Source organism: Patella vulgata, chromosome 6 (assembly GCF_932274485.2).
Source record: "Patella vulgata chromosome 6, xgPatVulg1.2, whole genome shotgun sequence".
Classification (NCBI taxonomy): domain Eukaryota; kingdom Metazoa; phylum Mollusca; class Gastropoda; family Patellidae; genus Patella; species Patella vulgata.
The window spans coordinates 71905708-71921785 of record NC_065884.2 but is presented as its reverse complement, the minus strand read 5'-3'; positions in this window follow the sequence as shown (position 1 = coordinate 71921785).

Sequence of the window (16078 nt, the reverse complement as noted above, 5' to 3'; positions counted from 1 at the left end):
ATTTGCACAAAGATAAAACAAAAATCAAAAATGTTCAACAAGAACCAAATAATAAACACGGAACAAGAAAGAGCCTTATACGAATCTCTCTCATTTCAGATCAGGAGAGAGAGAAAGAGAGAGAGAGAGACAGACAGACAGAGAGAGAGAGAGAGAGAGAGAGAGGGATGTTTCAACGTCCACTCAACACAAACTAGGTCAATTTCGGGATTAACATATGGTTAATTTTATTTCAATAATTCGCTTGCGCTTAGAAGTCATTAGCGGCGGGAGGAAACCGGTGGACCCGGAGAAAACCCATGAGGTTGGAAAAGCGACCATACTCCTTGTCACGTACTACCGGGGAATCGAAACCGCGCCAGTTGACTCAATGACAGACTTTATGAGATGAGTAACTAAACACCCCTGTCTTCTCTTGTTGACTGGAAAGCGCAGGTAAATATAGACCCGTGCTGGGTGTAAAAACCGGGTTTTGTTGACTGTAAATATTTTAACATATTGATTCATCTAACAGATCCATAATAAAACATGAATAGTGGTTTTAAAAAGAACATTAAAATCTTATTACGTAGTAGTGGTCGATGCTCTTGTGTACGAGGCTCTTTTGTATTGGTCGAACTATAATTGGGTTAATTCATTATTGTCAGTGCTAAATGATAAGGCCAGCTCAATCTTTCGTCATAGGTCACGGGTAAGGGTTAGGGATTAGATTAGCGCTGGCTCTGTTTACATCTCGTGACCTTTGGCCAAACTTGAAGATGGCCTTATCAAATAGATCTAACCACACCACCCCCACCCCACACCCTGTTTTTTGGGGGTTGGATGGCCGAATGGTTAGCACGCGCGAGCAGTATCACGAGGCCTGTCATTGAGTCAACTGGTGTGGTTTCGAATCCCCGGTTGTACGTGACAATGTGTAGGGTTGCCTGTCCAACCTCGTGGGTTTTCTCCGGGTCCTCCCGTTTCCTCCCGTTTCCTCCCACTGCTAAAGACCCCTACACGCAAGCGAATTATTTAAATAACATTAGAACATATGTTAGTCCCGAAATGACCTAGTCTGTGTCGAATGGACGTTAAACCCAATCTCTCTCTCTCTCTCTCTCTTTCTCTCTCTCTCTCTCTCTCACTGACCTGTTTTTCCTTAAGTTGAACATCGACAATGACAAATATTTATGGATCTTTATAACATACTAAAGACACAAATAATTAATTACGTGATTGCTCAGCTACCATTCATTCATTGTTCATCGTTCTTTGTCACCGATCCCATTCGGTATATACGAGTCTGTTTAACCAACAGATCAATGAGTATTTTGTTACTAAGTGATTGAATCGTATTAAAACCTCCCGGAGCTTAATGGTGGGTAGATAATTAGGAGTAAATCGTGACGAAATAAATACAGTTTAGGTCAGGAGTTGATGATATTATGATGTCTAGTCACGCTATTTAAAAAGTTATAAATATCTATTGATTCGTGAGTTTTATACACGGGTAAATGATCGATTAATTAATTGATTGATTATTTGTTTTATCAGAAAGGGTGGAGGGTGGAGGAATAAATATTTACTGTTAAATGTAATACTATACTTCTTGGTTTAAAGGGAAAGAGAGCTGTATTTTAAATATTCTACATATTTTACTATATTTATGTGTGCAATGCACCGAGATTCGAATCCGGTCAAGTACCAGGTAATGGGAAATGAAATGAAATGGGGTTTAACGTCCTACTGTTCCAGATAATAGGGTTGGATAGGATGGGTGGGGTGAGGTGTGTGGGGTGTCATTCACCTGTTCGTGGGCGGCACCGGTTGCGCGTTTTAAAATAATATAATTTATTTGTAAATATATACTTATAAGTATTTGTATATACAAACGGGATCAGAACAAAATTATACAATTTACGCATCTTCTCTCAGGATAATCGGGGGGGGGGGGGCTGGGTGGCCAAATTATTAGCGCATGCGCGTTGTATCATAAGGTCTGTCACTGAGTCAACTGGCGTGGTTTCGATTCCCCGGTTGTACGTGACAAGGAGTAGGGTCGCCTGTCCAACCTTGTGGATTTTCTCCGGGTCCTTCGGTTTGATCCTACAACTAAAGACCCCTACGTTCATACGAATTGTTGAAATAGAATTGAACCATATGTTAGTCCCCAAATGACCTAGTTTGTGTCTAGTGGACGTCAACTCTCTCTCTCTCTCTCTCTCTCTCTCTACTCTCCGTATAATCTAAAATATTTATTGAAATTTAATTTAATTTAATGGATAATAAGTCAATGGTTCTCAACCTTTTTTTGCCGACGACACACCTTGGAACACATGAAAAAATAGCGGCACACCTGGCTAAATATATATGAAAAATATTTGAATTTTGCAAAATAAAAACATAGCAAGTCATAGACGGCATACAACCGTAGACAGAAACTAGTCATAGAGACATAGAAAGACTCAAACTAAATAAAGAAAAACACAGCTAGAGAATAGTGTAGATCCATCTAAATAAATTTTATCAATTCAGGTCATGGTAGATTGCCTATAAAGCCAAGTTTATCAATTAAGCGATGACGCTGTAACACATATTTTGAGCACACAAATAACATGTACCTAATCATTCGGATGGGGCAAAAAACTGAGTCTCGTCTATGAACACATCGGGGTTCACAGGACAGAAACCGTTGGAATTTTAAAGAAGAATAGGCTGAAACGCGGGAGCCAGGGCAAAAATTCTCCTCTCCCATTGCACACATGACTATAGAATGATAATTAATATGTTAGTCTAACAATGACCAAAGTCGTTTTTTGAGATCCATACAAATTGTGCGCACTGTAATCGCTGGCGGTTTTCAAAAAGTTGGCCGAGATAGTTCATAGGGATTTTCCGACGTAGTTTCCCCTTGCCAGTGGTGCTGGACGGAGGACCTGACAAGGACAGCTGTTTATTCGTCCCGTGTACACATTGGCTTGCACGTAAAATATATCTTGACAGTTGGAATTCGATATAAGAGTAGGCCGTAGTGCCGTTGTCCGGGCAAAATTTTTCTCATAGCTAACCGTATGTCGGTCTTTATTAGCCCAGGTTACGAGCAGAACAGGACGTTAAACAAATCTGATTAAAACACAGATCCTATTTCGTTTCGTTCTTTTATAGTTCAAACTTTCGTTTTATTTCTCTTTACTACACAAGGATCTGGAAGAGTTGTTATATAACAGGCGTTCTAGTTGATGTGAGTAATTAGCCAATGAAATGGTCTGTTACGGCGAGTTCTTGGTATGATTTGCACGGAACTGTGAGTAAACTCCTAGAAACATTAACGCTGATTGATTAATCAATATCTTACGTCATAGGGTTAAAAGTCGCTCGTATGACCCTGACGCCACCTCCCAGTACAATTGGTCAGATCTTCATGAGTGTAGGTCATCGAAAGTATAAAAAACGAAACGAAATATAGATCTGTATTGTAATCAGATTGGGCGTTAAACACACTTTCATTTGATTTCATGTCATCGGTTTTCAAAAAGCAACAGCGCCTTTGTCTTACTAGGTAAGTACTTGAACTAGAATTAATGAAGTCTAATGATATCTTTAACCACAAATTAATAAAAAAAAATTGTCAAAAGTTTATATTCCTCTTAAGCTATTTTTCTTTATCGTCTGTTAAAATTGACTGTGGAATACAGGTTCGCCATTGCTATAAACTCAGCTGTATCATATTCACTGGTAGACAAGAGTAAAATGTCACATATATTAAGATGCTATTTGCTGGATATAACGTCTAGTGACTTTAATGGTTTTATGTTCAGCTTATTGATCAGTAGGCAAATTGGCGCTAGTTTATTACGTAAGTTGAGTTCATCGAATGACCTTGACATTATTTATTCTGTAAGAAGCAGACGTTAATTTCAACCGTCCTATCGAGTTAAATCAAGCATCATTTCCGCCTTTTACACTTGATGTACGGCTGTAAGAAGTAAAATAGATGTAGTATATCTTGCCTTAACCCTTCCTCTCTCTCTCTCTCTCTCTCTCTCTCTCTCTACTGATCTGTAATGACTAAAATTCGAATAGGGTGTAATGTCCTACTTGTCTGCATCAACTGGGCTTGTAAAGACGGCGGGTATACGCCATGCAGTATTTAAGCATATTCCTCTCAGTGTTTCGTGTTTGATTAGACATAATCCCTCTCAACAATGCCGTAATGAAACCAACATTTTGTCCAAAATTATGACTAGTCAATAGTCCGATTAACAACCAATACATAACTGCGTAACAGTATCATCCGGGTTTAAACAGAGCTCCAAATATGTTTACATAACGTTACGTCCAATTAACCAGTACATAGCAGAATATTGCAGAAAAACTAATTGCGTGACATACGAGGCTATCAAAACGGCTACAATGTAAACAATACTGTTTGGGAGACTAACAATACTTTCATCGTTTTTAATACCTTTAATCACTGTCCAAAGTTTTAGAGAAGACTTCAGATTAATTGAAGGGCTGTCATGTTGCTGTACTTAGGATAGATTTTATTGAACGGGAAGAATAGACACAATCCCTCAAAAGTAACAGAAGTCAAGCCAGCAATGGCCAGAGGGGGAATATGTATTTAAGGGAATATGGTCCAGTATATACCCTTGTCTGCGATATCACCCCAGGTGGAACCGGACGTAAAACCTGACGAACGAACGAACCAACCAACCAATATATGTTTAGCACGTGCGTGTTGTATCATAAGGTCTGTCATTGAGTTAGCTGGCGTAGGTTCGATTCTCGGGTTGTAATTAATAAGGAGTAGGGTCGCCTGTCCAACCTCGTGGGTTTTCTCCGGGTTCTCCGGTTTCCTCCCACTGCTAAAGACCCCTACGCGCAAGTGAAGTATTGAAATAAAATTTACCATATGTTAGTCCCGAAATGACTTGGTTTATATAACTATAGAGTTATATAACAATGGCTTCTAAACGAGAAGACCGTCATTATAATGCCTGTTATATAATTCGTGTAATTATTGGTTTATATATATATACTGTATGTAATATTAATCAATACACTGATCCCTAATAACGAAGGTAATTAGAGACCTTACTGATTAGTTTGGTTTCAGTACATAGACACATACTAAACTAAGGCTGTCTGTCTACAGTTAGCTCCGCTTGAGAACAGACACTAAGATAGTTGACCGACATTTTAAGACCTAAATCGACCATTTTGAGTCCTAAATCGACCATTTTAATCGAAAACGCTATGAAATGAAATGACATGGGGTTTAACGTCCTACTGTTTTTGCTCCGAACTGGGCTAATGAAGACGGGCAAACGCCATACATTGTGCTATGAGGTAAATTTTGCCCGGACAGCGGCACTACGGCCTACCGAATTCCAACTGTCAAGGGATCTTTTACGTGCACGCCAATGTGTACACGGGACCTCGGTTTTTCCGTCTCATCCGAATGACTAGACAGCTGTCCTTGTCAGGCCTTGAAAACGCTATGTATACTTGGAGAATTTTGTTGAGTATTTATTCTGCTTCCATTCAATAAAATTGAAATGGTTCTTTTAGTTTTTTTGTGTATGAAAGATGTGAAACGGGGTAGAACGACATTACAAGACAATATACTAATTGGTGGATATGGCGGTCTCAGTAGGAGAGCGTTGGAACGGCAACTGCCAGGTGAATGGGTACAGTCATGGGTTTTATTCCCTTTAAGGTTAGAAAACATTAGAACCACGGCCCGTGCTTTCAGTGTGTGTATGTGTGAGTGTGTGTGGGGGGGGGGGGTCTGTAAAGAACCCTCACCTCCCAATAACCCTAAACCTAGCACTAACACTTACCCTAACCCTAACCCACAATCTCGTCAACTAGTCACCTGCCTAACCCTCTTTATATCCCGCAACCGCGACGAAATCTGCAGCTGTTCTTAATATTTAGACCGGGCCCGTCATAAGATAGGTAAGTAAGTGTAGATGGTTTAACGTCCATTTCATATCATTATTTTATAGGTTACATGAACAATAAGACATAATTAAATGGTATTTAATGCTGACGTATGTGATGACGTACGTTATGGAGAAGTATAAGTATATTGTCCTAGATATTGAAAGAATAAATACAGTCACTAAAAAACATACGTCATACGTCACGTGTATGTAATACAACAAAATAACAAGATTCCCATTAAGTCTTGCGTCATCTTCAGTGATAATTGAGACACCAGCTTGCATGTGAAATGAACATCGATGTGCAATTTGACACCGATCTCCAGAAGATAGGCACCTCACCGTTAAAAAATATGTTCAACGATTCTAATTTTATTACACAGAGAGAGAGAGAGAGAGGGGGGGGGGGGTTAACGTCAACTCGACACAAACTAGGTCATTTCGGGACTAACACACGGTTAAATATTTATTTTAATAATTCGCTTGTGCGTAGGGGTCTTTGGCAGTGGGAGGAAACCGGGGAGCCCGCAGAAAACCCACGAGGTTGGACAGGCCAAAGGATATGTTACATTCACGCGATTCACAAGGCTTTAATAACTGTTCATGGTGCTACCTTATGTGGAAAGGAGCGTTATGAGACCGATTTCAAATTGGGGACCGGACCGGATTCTAACCTCGACTTTCTTTTTTCAAACATGGAAATGTTAAAGCAGCTAAATCTATTGCTCAATATCATCCACAGTCTTCGACATTGAACACACAAATTATTTATCAATTTAAATCAACATTGCAGTTGTGATCTTACCGGGAAAAGATGGGCTTCTGATATCCAATATTTAAGACAAAATAAACATTTTACCATTGGTACACGAATCGTGTACCATAATGCGTTTCAGCGCCATTTGGAACAAAGGACTAGAGGAGAGAGAGAGAGAGAGAGAGAGAATGGGGTTTAACGTCCACTCGACACAAACTAGATCATTTCGGGACTAACATATGGTTTATTTTTTTTATTTCAATAATTCGCTTGTGCGTTCACAAGGGGAATTCGTTGAGGTTCGCAAGTCCGTTCGTTTGACATTATGTTCTCTAGTCGGATAAATTAGTGATCAGGCGACGGACGGTATCTGGTCAGATCTATTTATCTCGACGATCGGTGCCTGGGAATACTGTAAGACAGCATTTCCGGCAGTCTATTTTTCAAAATTTTCTGGGGGAGGACTCCCTCCTTTGACGCTCGTGAGTGGGCTTCGTCGTGATTCGCAAGTCCGTTCATTTGACACTTTACCTCATCGATCAGTGCCTGAAATACTGCCAGGCTGCATTTCCGGCAACCTGTTTTTCTAAATTTTCTGGGGGGGCCCCCTACGCCTAGTTGAAGCTCGTGCCTTTGCCCCCTTAACCTTGGACTTTGCCCCAGCTTTGCCCCTCCAATCACTGACGGCTGGCGCCGCCACTGTATTTTGCAGAACATAACTGATATGAAATTAGAGTAAAAACGGAAACGATTGAATGTAAATCAGTTTATATACATTGATATTACATTATTATATGCGTTGCGACCCATTTGTATCAATTTCTAGGTCCCAAATATTAGCGACTAGAAGAATGCCCGGCTTCGCTCGGGGGTCATAACCCCGAAACCGGAAGTGGTAGACTAACGCCACCTGGCCTATGTTACTCCCCGGTCCGAGCTACCCCTATACCCCACATTTCAGACTCGGGGCAGACCTAGTGTAGCCGCCAACCCCGAACAGACAGACAGACAATAGATTTAGCTCCTTTAAAATGTAAATGTAGTGAATTCTTTAAAAAGAAATGATTAGGGTACGGTAAAATGGTTTGGCAGAACGGTGACTGTCGAGTCCAAATTGTCTCATACTCCTGGTTGTTAAAGAAACATATTAATACTGATTAATGTTGATTTACAACAGGACACCGACACGACGATGATCAACGATCTAACGCGAAAACAAGACTAATCAACGGGCTTTCGACTTCCAATTACACCAGCGTCCTTAATTTTACGACCTTTGACCTCGAGTAATTAGACTGGAACAGAATAATCGATATATGGTACAATAGACGATGTGATGAATATGTCCAGTCCTCTTGATTAATATCCGACTCCAGTGCCAAAACATATTGACTAGCAAATCAACATGACATTTATGTCATCTATTTTGGTTAGAGGAATTGATTAATGGATCAGATATATTTATTTTGGGTAGTGGTGAGGAAAGGGGACGGGGATACGGGATGAGGGGAGAGGGGGGAAGGAGGGAGAAGTGAAGAGGGTGGAGGCTATTTATTAATAGAGGGAATATAATTATTTTGAGGGGCGGAGAAAAAAGTGGGGGGAGGGAAGGGATGAGGGAAGGGACAGGAGGAGAAGGGATGAGGGGACAGAGGGCAAGGAGGGAGAAGTGAAGCGGGTGGGGAATATTCATTAATAGAGGGAATCTAATTATTTTGAGGGGCGGAGAAAGAAGGAGGAAGGCGGAAGTAGGAAGGAGAAGGTAGGGATCGGGGAGAGAAATGAGGAAGGATATATTTATTTTGCGGAGCAGAGAAAGAGGGGGGGGGGAGCTGGGACTGTTTGGGGGAGGGGAGCAGGAACGGTGGGGTGGCGGTATGTGTGTGTGTGGGGGGGGGGGGGGGGGCAGGGACTGTTTACTAATAGACGGTATATATATATATATTTATTTCAAGAAGCGGAGAGATTAATTGGGGGGGGGGGGGCGATGGGTTCGGGAAGCGGAAGAAGGATTTTTTTTTAAATACCTAGTGTGTGAGCTCTTGGCCCTCCGGGGTTTTCACCCACCTTGCTAAAGACCCTTACACACAAGACCAATATGCGCAAGCGAATTATTGAAACAAAATTGAACCATATATGTTAGTCCCGAAATGACCTAGTTTGTGTTGCGTGGGCTTTAAACCCCATTTCTCTCTGTCTATCCTTCTAATGTCCCGGTAGAAAATCTATGCGGTAGATCGCAAGTGCCACCGCCTTTTGATACGCTCAGCAGCCTAGTCGTCACAGAAAAGTAGGACGTAAAAACCCCTTTCATTTCATTTCACCCTTAGCTAATTTAGGAGCATTGGGTGGCCGAATTGTTAACGCTGTCGCGTTGGATCATAGGGTCTTGATACCTCGCTTGTACGTGACAAGGAGTAGGGCCACCAGTGCAACTTCGTGGGTTTTCTCCAGGTCCTCCGGTTTCTCCCACTGCTAAACTCCTCTTCGGGTAAGTGAATTTTTTAATCAAATTGAACGATATTACTCTCTCTCTCTCTCTCTCTCTCTCTCTCTCTCTCTCCTATTTGTTTTCGTTGCGTATTACAAGTAATCGATTGTAAACTCCCACGTCTAATGAATGGTTTAACATAGGAAACAACAATTTTACTCCTTTCTCTGATCAACGATTTACATTAACGATTTATTCTAACAACCCACCCAACTCGTCTTACAATCATGGTCTTTAATCGACAACGTGAACCTCTTCCATTGGTGTGAAGAATCCTTTATAGATATCCTTCACACGTCTTATAGTAGCGGTTGATTAGGTCTTACTGTCTCTTGTTCGTTTCAAGATGCATTATTCAAGAACTAAATCTGTCTATTGTTAGTCTTTCGTTGGACCGTAAATAGTATTGTAGTAGGGTGAATTTGCACTCAATAGTAAATGTTTCATATGTCGTGCTAATCCGCACAGTATTACTTAAACATACATTATGCAAGAGCTAAATCTGCCTATTGCAGGTCTTTCTTTAAGTCTGAAATGTTATCTAAATTATTAATTAGAAATTAATTAAGTAATCCAGACCATAATCAACTCTCGATGGAATCGGATTTTTCCGATATTAAATAGATTAGAACAGTTCTGCCATGTTTTGATTTAAGCTAAAAAAAAATGGAGGAGGGAGACTTAGCTTCGATCAACCAGTACGGTGGTTGAAATTATTGCACACGTCTGTCAAACCTTCAAAGGCTAATATCTTCGCTCGCAATAGAGTAATTTGAATGAAATTTTTTGAAATTATTCATTTTACAATATCTATTTTCGAACTATTATAGCAAGAATAGCTAGCTCTTTATCTAAATCTTACATAATGTATATTTAATTCAGTAAATTATACAAGAAGTGCGCGTGTACAAATGGTGGAGGCAATTAAGGTGGATTAAGATCCATTAAAATATAATTTACTGAATTAGGTAATACTGTGCGGATTAGCACGACATTTACTATTGAGTCCAAATTCACCCTACTACAGTATATAAATTATTAATTAGACATTTATTAACGTGTCAAGACCATAAACAACTCTCTAGGTCATCGGATGCTCTAGATTTTCAACGGATTTAAAACCCGATTGGCAGTACAAAAATGGATAATCGAGACTTTGTTTACTGTCAAGCAATCTGACTAAAACACAGATCCTATTTTGTTTCGTTTTTTATAGTTCAAAATTTCGTTTTATTTGTCTTTAGTTCTGATTGATGTGAGAGATTAGCCAATGAAGCGGTCTGTTACGGTGAGTTTCTGACGTGCAGCGCACTGAACTGTGAGTATCCCGCTAGTAACATCAACGCTGATTGGTTAATCAAATGTCTGACGTCATAGGTCATAAGCCTCTCATATTAATCCTGATGCGACTTTCCACTACAACCGGTCAGATCTTCATATAGTGGTGGCCATCGAAAGTATAAAAAGCGAAACGAAATATAGATATGTATTTTAATCAGATTTAGTGTCAAGTGTGCTTTTACAGGCACCCAAACGAGTATACATTTTACATCTTCTAGAAAAATAAAGACATGTGATTTGACGGCTGCAGCTAATGAAGACAGGCATGCGTCATACAATGTGGACTTTAAATTGTTCGATACAAATTGTTCCCATTGCAAATTGCATAGCATATCCCCCTTCTTCAATTGTGGGGGGGTTGGATGGCCGAATGGTTAGCGCGTGCGCGCTGCATCATAAGGTCTGTGGTCATTGAGTCAAATGGCGTGTTTCGATTCCCCGGTTGTACGTGACAAGGAGTAAGGTCACCTGTCCAACCTCGTGGGTTTTCTCCGAGTCTTCCCGTTTCCTCCCACTGCTAAAGACGCCTACGCGCAAGCGAACCATTGAAATAAAATTGAACCATGTTAGTCCCGAAACGACCTTGTTTGTGTCGAGTGGATGTTAAAACCCATCTCTCTCTCTCTCTCTCTCAACCCTATATTATTTTAATGACAGTATATAGTATGTTAAATAAGAAAAGGTTAATCGCTGGTCATGCTATGATCAGAACATTACACCACTCTATTCCTACAGGATTAATTCACCTCGGTCCTATCATTCACTGACCGGATATTAACATATAGCCCTGACAACATTCATTTCCTGTCTCGCCTGTATAGTCAACTCTCGTGGGCATATCTTAATCGACTTTGTAACATTTTGTCTTAAGTTTCCCCGGTTAGTTGTTTTATAATATATACCTAGTTAGAACTATGTTCTGTGGTATTTTCAGGGAAAGTAGACGTATGAATAAGACTTGTAAGTTAGGTGTTTTATAATATATATCTAGGTAAATCCATGTTTTGTTGTATTTACACGTATAAATAAGATGTATAGGTCTGTAGCCCACAGAATATACATAAATATCGGAATGAAGATAGATCCAGATTGAGTTCCTGTGTGGGGTTGGGTAGGAGAAAATATATATGACTAGAAGAATGCCCGGCTTCGCTCGGGGGTCATAACCCCGAAACCGGAAGTGGTAGACTAACGCCACCTGGTCTATGTTACTCCCCGGTCCGAGCTACCCCTTTACCCCACATTTCAGACTCGGGGCAGACCTAGTGTAGCCGCCAACCCCGAACAGACAGACAAACCACAGTCACAAATATTAGTATAGATAGATAGATAGATATAAACTACACGGCGCTTGCCGTTGCCAGGGGTTGGATTGCTAAATGGTTAGCGCGAGCGCGTTGTATCATAAGGCCCGCCATTGAGTCAACTGGCGTGAATATTGATTCCCCAGTTGTACATGACAAGAAGTAGGGTTTTCTTCGTGTCCTCTTGTTTACTCACACTGCAAACGATTTATTGAAATAAGATTGAACCATGTGTTAGTCCCGAAATGACCTGGTTTGTGTCGATTGGACGTTAAACCATATCTCTCTCTCTCTCTCTCTCTCTCTCTCTCTCCCTCTCAACCAATATGGACATATAGCAGATTCTGTATTAAATGATATAAACAACCGCTTTAGTTTTAATCAAGAGAGTGGGGAGCTAAGTGGGTAAGACGCTGGCTCGCTAGCCTGGAGGTCGGGTGTTCGATCCCTGCAGTGGCCGAGAAAGTTCATCCAGATTTTCCGGCGTGGTTCCCCCTTGTTAGTGATGCAGAACGGAGGGCCTGACAAGGACAGCTGTCTAGTCGTTCGTATGGGACTAAAAACCTAGACCCGGGGTACACATTGGCGTGCATGTAAAAGATCCCTTGACAGTGGGAATTCGATATAAGAGTATGCCGTAGTGCCGCTGTCCGGGCAAAATTTCTCTCATAGCACACTGTATAGCGTATGCCCGTCTTCATTAGCCCAGCATAGGAGCAGAACAGTAAGACGTTCAACCCCATTTTATTTTCAATCAAGAAAGTGTTCAGTTAGATGGATTATTTTGTTAAGAATAGAACGAAAAACGAATGAGTGAATAAATATAATTGTTGCATTATGTCAAATGTTATTCTACTATTTGTAGGTTGTAAAAAAAACTAAATGACATTTTACAATTCAATTGTGGTTTGTTTTAATAAAAAATCAAACATTTCTGTGACGAAAATGAAAACAAAAACTCGTTTAATCTTATTACATCAGTGACAAAAATTCCCCGAAATAACTGATAATAAAGCCCGTATTAAAAACAGTGAAAGTTTCAAAGATTGTAACTGTTTTAAAATCAATATCTGTCTAGATTGATTTCAATCAGTAGTTTGTGTTATTCATGTTAAAGGACGAATCGGTTGTTTGTGTTATTTATATTTAAAGGGCGAATCAGTAGTTTTAGTTATTCATGTTAAAGGACGAATCAGTAGTTCTAGTTATTCATGTTTAAGGACGAATCAGTAGAGGCAGTAGTTCTAATTATTCATGTTAAAGGACGAATCAGTAGTTGCAGTAGTTCTAGTTATTCATGTTAAAGGACAAATCAGTAGTTGCAGTAGTTCTAGTTATTCCTGTTAAAGGACGAATCAGTAGTTTGGGTTTTCATGTTAAAGGACGAATCAGTTGTTTATGTTTTCATGTTTAAGGACGAATCAGTAGTTTTTGGTTATTCATGTTAAAGGACGAATCAGTTGTTTGTGTTTTCATGTTAAAGGACGAATCAGTAGTTCTAGTTATTCATGTTAAAGGACGAATCAGTAGTTTGAGTTATTCAGATGCCTCAGTAAACATATGGGACGTGGCAGTCGAGCTGTGAGGGCTTTCGATTCTCGACTAGTATGTTTCCGGTTCAAATCCCGTCGTAAGCCGTGACGAGTATTGTGATTTACAAAGCATAAACATGCAATGTGTAAGAGGAAAATCTGTCTATTGGAGATCTTTTTTTTCTAACTTCAAATGTTGTATAAATTATTAATTTATTCACATGACATGACATATTGAATGGACTAAATCACCGTCACCATTATATAATTTAACGTAAAAATGGTGGATAATCGAGAATTAGTCTATTATCGAAGTAGTGGTACTTGACAATCGACACTATGTTGTGAAAAGTCGCTCAGAATTAAGTAAGTTTTCATAATCTATTTTTGGACTATTATAAAACCCACAGCATACTTTTTTTTTTATCTAAATCCTAAATAACGTATCTTTAACTTAGTTTTAAAATTCCTTAAGTATTGTTTTAAAATCCAACGAATACTGGCCATTACCTCATTCAGCCACCAATAGCTAACCGGAGGATCCATATTTCATTTTTAGCAAACCAATGGGCGGCCAATACCATTTATTAAAGATGCATTACGCAAAAGCTAAGTCTGCCTATTGCAGGTCTTTCTTTAGGCCTTAAATGTTATCTAAATTATTAATTAGACATATATTAACAAGCCAAGATCATAATCAACCCTCGATGTCATCGGTAGCCTGAGATATTTAGTGGATTGGAATACATTTTTTAAAAAAATAATTAAACTTAAAAATGGATAATCGAGACTTTTTTGTTTATTGTACCGACTTTGGTAATGATGATCGACGCTAGCCTAAAATTCAAAGCTAATATCTCGGTTCAAAATGGAGCAATTTGATTGAAATTTTCGGCATATTCTATTTACGTTATCAATTTTGTAACTAGTATAGCGAGAAATGTCAGCTCTTCTTTATTTAATCTGCCATAATGGCCCTTTAATGGTGAATGTTGACTTTCCATTAAGGTTGTAGAGACTTATCTCATTTGTGTTTTTTTTAGTCCCAAGGCTCTCCATCTGTTTTGTTTCTTCTCTTCCACTGTTTGATTTAAAGGTCAAATATGTAATTGAATAATTTATTTCCAATATTTCTTATTAAAGGGTTATTTAACTCACGCTGTGTCACATTATCTTCAACTATTCTTCTTTCTTCTTCTTCCCCGGTTGTACGTGACAAGGAGTAGGGTCGCCTGTCCAACCTCGTGGGTTTTCTCCGGGTCCTCCGGTTTCCTCCCACTGCTAAAGACCCCTATGCGCAAGCGAATTATTGAAATAAAATTAAACCATATGTTAGTCCCGAAATGACCTAGTTTGTGTCGAGTGGACGTTAAACCCCATTTCTCTCTCTTTCTCTCTTCTTAACGCCCTCTTCCACTTCGGGTAATAGAATACACTCCTGATCTTTATTAATTTATAGTCAAACAATGTCAAATATAGACTAATATACTGTGGCTCAGATATATACTACGACTCCGAATGACAAGGAGTAGGGTCGCCTGTCCAACCTCGTGGGTTTTCTCCGGGTCCTCGGTTTCCTCCCACAGCTAAAGACCCCTACGCGCAAGCGAATTATTGAATTAAAGTTGAACCATATGTTAGTCCCGAAATGACCTAGTTTGTGACGAGTGGACGTTAAACCTCTCTCTCCCTCTATCGCTCTCTCCAGTATTGTGTCGAGCGGATGTTAAACCCCATATCTCTCTTTCTCTCTATGTCTCCGATATTCTGTAAATAGACTCTAACATGGTCTAGAGAACCTACAAATCGTTTGATTGATGTTCCGGTTTTAGACGACTACATTCCATTCTCTTACAGATAATCATTATTTTAATCGATATTATCTTCCGACTTGAAAGGAAGTTTCAAAAATTGATTTAGGAATCAGACCATTTTAAAGTGCATGTCAATAAGATATGAGAATCAAGGCTAAATTTCCATTCACATTCGGCTTGAAAAGTACGGTAACTCGCTCTTCTGATAGTGTAAGACTTTCAAAATCCACCAGTCGCTAATACATTTAATTATAGTCGATGCCAGTGGGAATGCGGTATTAAAGAATAGGTGTCAGTGGGAATCGGGTTTCAAAGAGCCGATACCACTGGGGATTGGGCTTTAAGGTGTTGATGTCAGTGGGAATGGGGCTTTAAAGTGTCGATACCAGTGAGACGGGGCTATAAAGGGTCGATACCAGTGAAAGTGGGGATTTAAAGAGTCGCAGTCAGTGGAATGGAAATTTAAATGTCGATGTCAGTAACGATGTCAGTAACGATGTCAGTAACAATGGGGATGTAGGCAGTCGATACCAGTGGAAGTTGAACAGTCGATGCCAGACAGTGACAGTGGGACTTTAGACTTTTGATGCCAGCCAGTAACAGTGGGACGTTAGACAGTCGATGCCAGTGGCAGTGGGACTTTAGACGGTTGATGCCAGCCAGTGACAGTTGGACTTTAAATGGTTGTCGGAACATTAACCCTTATTGTTATCTATTATCGTCATCATGTTATCCGCCCTGAATATTGATAAATGTTGGTTTAAAGGTCCGGTTGAAGATCACCACGTCAATCATCTTGATGTTGATAGTCAATACACCCGGATTTATTGCTATTTGATTCGTGAGACACATATCATCTGTTATTACTAGAAATGATGGATGAGAGGAAGGAGAGAGAGAGGGGGT